We start from the raw sequence: 3,404 nt of genomic DNA, 5'->3' as shown, positions 1-3,404 counted from the left end.
ATACGTGACAAATTCTCGGCACTATGTGTAAGAGTACATGGCTGCCTATAATTTGGACAAGTGGTATTACCATTTAACCACTCTGACAAACAAGAACTATGAAATTTATGTTTACACCGTGTTTCGGTATAAGCTGTTTCAGAATTGACGTCGTTGCAAATAATGCAGAGAATGGATTCTTGGGCCACGTTGCTTAACGAAACTAAATCCTCTGTACTACGCATAACTGCCATAATGAAATTTGTTTTCTCTATACAATTTTAAATTCGGAAAATAATATTCAACAATATTATTATATAACAACAACAATAAAATAATATTCAACAATATTATTTAAATTCAGAAAATAATATTCAACAAAATTATTTATTCTCTCTCAAAAATCTTTGAATTGGGACTTATCCTTTTATTACTTGTTGCATAAAACAAATATATAAATTAACAAATCGTTGACTTTGTTTTGTTAAAAAGCGATTTGCTTTATTGTGTTACAAAAGCGAACTAACTTAAATCAATTCTAATTCTTATAATGAAACCTTCGCTGCCGCTACCGCTGCTGCCGTCGCTGCTGACGATCCCGCGTTGGCGCTGGTTGCGCAAGTGTCCAACGATGGATATTGGTGTCGTTGACTTTGTTTTGTTAAAAAAGCGATTTGCTTTATTGTGTTACAAAAATGGAACTAACTTCAATCAATTCTAATTCTTATAATGAAACCTCGCTGCCGCTACCGCTGCTGCCGTCGCTGCTGACGATCCCGCGTTGGCGCTGGTTGCGCAAGTGTCCCACGATGGATATTGTGCTGACACAGGGCATGTGGCACTCGCTGCTGCTTGCGATCCCGCGTTGCGCAAGTGTCCCACGATCGATGTGCTGACCCAGGGCATGTGGCGGATGTTCTGCAGACTTTGCAGAGCTTGCAGAATTGGAGCGGATTTCAGCTTCCATATCCATATGGCCATTATGATGAATGTTATCACTAAGATACCAAAAGTCCGAAGCTGATAGAGTTTGCCTTAAAGCTCTCAATTCTTAGCGTATCCAGTTTCCGAGTGTTATTGATGTTGATTTCTTTCAGCATTTGTAGCGAAAGAACCTCTTCTGTTAACGTCTTTTCGGCCATTAATTGGAAAAGTGGGGGTTGCTTCTGCGTATTTTGCTTCTATTGACTCGTACTTGTCTTCGTTGATGTAGACTGTAGAGTTTTGGAACTGTATTAGATAAGTTCCTTCTAGCTCCATTTCTTCCTTATCGATTTTAATGTTGCCTTTGAAGCTGTTGAGAAGGATGGTGCCGGTCACTATCTCCTGATGATTTGGGATGTGTTGATTGTTGATGGCTTTGCAGTGTGGTTTTCTATTTTGAAGTAGCGGTGCTATGCAGGAGTCGTTACTAAGATTAATAACATTATTTTTATTACAAATTGTCTTATCGCTAAATGTTTCACATTCTTGTATTATAGCGTAAATAGTTTTGTTACAAATTATTATGTTTTCATATTTTATGTCATTTATTACATTGTCTTGCTTAACTGCTTTAATTATCATAGAGTTACATGGTTGTGTTCCTACTAGGGGTATGTTTACCATAAGAGCATACTATTGCCGTTTGTTGTTATCTTTATTTTAGCAAATTCGAGTAATTCTTCTATATTGATAAACATTCCTTCTTCATTACTTAATATTTCTTCTATTTTATTTACTTCGATTTCTGATAATATAATTGAGTTTACAGTGTTGGTTTTAGCCCAGCTTATTGCATTTACTAGATTGTTTAAGTCATTTTTTAGAAGTTGAAGTTTGTATTTTAAAATTGATACAAAATTTTCTTTAATATCATTAGTGTCTATAGTGTGTTTTAGTATTGCGTTTGTTACGCGACTCATTTCATTTATTCCTGCAGTTAATTTTTATTGATTATTACCTGTCTATTGTTATTTTCTAGTTGTTCGTTCAATTTTGCTATTAGAATTTCATGATCACTTCTGTCCGGTGTACCGGCCAGCCATTTCCATGCTGTTCCTAAAGCATCTATGGATCTAATTTTTCGTTTGTTCGGTCTTAACCTACGTAACTCGTTTTAATTATATTTAGTTCATATTCTAAGTATGGATATAATTGATGAGAGTAGCTAATGTTCTTTAGTGACTCTTCTAGTTTTGAGGTCATTTCCTCGTATTCTTTTATGTCGAAAACATGGATTATTTTAAATGTACTCTCCTGGATTGCGGCGATTCCTGTTTTAATCGGGATTAGCTGTGAGTGTGAGTAATCTAATACGGTTGCCAATCCGTAGCATAATGGCAAAAACCTGTGGACAAAATTACGTTTTTATATTATTTTTATGATCAATTTTTCCTGATTGAGTTTTCACTGTTGTGTTGTTGTCTTTAGCTACGATCTCTTTTCGATATCTAGGGGTTATTTTGGACCCTAGTCTTTTGTCAATTTTAATAAAAATGATTTCGCCTTTTTCATATTTTCTTGTAGGGTTTCGTTTCTGATTGTGATAAGATATATCCTCTTCCTGTTTTTGCTGATGTTATTGCTAATCTGATTTCTTAAGCGTTCGAGTTCTATTGGGTTTGAATTAAATTGATTGCCAAAAAATATTTCTATAGGTTTCTTTTTCGTTGTTGAGTGGATCGAGTGGTTATATTCTTTTACTGTTTTAAAGATCAAGTCCTCAAAAGTGGCTGTCGACTCGTCTCGTTTAAGACACCTCAAGATTTCGGTCATAGTTGAATGAAATCTTTCTATTTGACCGTTACTTGTGGAAGCATACGGTGGGGTCGTGAAGACTTCTACTTTAAGTTGTTCTTTTAATAAGAACTTGATTGACGCTGCGTTTAGAGCCTTTTCGTTGTCCATGACGACTAACTTTGGCATGCCAAATGCCATCATTACCTCCCGTAGGGGCGTTTTTAGATCTTCGGCAGCTCTTGATTTTACTATTTTTATCTGAGCGTATTTTGAAAATTTATCTATGGCAGTAAGTACTAAAGTTTTCTGTGTAGTGTATAGATCTATATGGATAATTTCTCCAGGGTAAGTAGGTATTGGAGTTGGTTGGATTTCCCCATGTTGAGGATGCCTATCATACTTAGAAAGTTTGCAAGTTTCGCACTGCTTGGCAATAGCCATTACTTTCTTTGTTAAACCTGGGAAAAAAATTTGCTGAGAATTTGGATTTTGTTTTCGATTGGGCTTCTATGAGCTCGAACATGCTCTTTAACGATGATCTCATTCTGTTCAGTTTCTAAAGGAATATCCTCTACTTGGGTTTGTGTGTATCTTACTTTATAGCTACTGAAATGAAAAGGGTAAATATTTTGAATTTTTCCCATTATTCTTTCAGAAGTAAGCAAACCGTTTACAATCTTTGGGTCAAGTCTTTCTTTTAAGAT

The sequence above is a fragment of the Drosophila nasuta genome, unplaced genomic scaffold (assembly GCF_023558535.2).
Source record: "Drosophila nasuta strain 15112-1781.00 unplaced genomic scaffold, ASM2355853v1 ctg57_pilon, whole genome shotgun sequence".
Classification (NCBI taxonomy): Eukaryota; Metazoa; Arthropoda; class Insecta; order Diptera; family Drosophilidae; genus Drosophila; species Drosophila nasuta.
The sequence above is the reverse complement of the archived record's forward strand: the minus strand, read 5'-3'. Positions refer to the sequence as shown.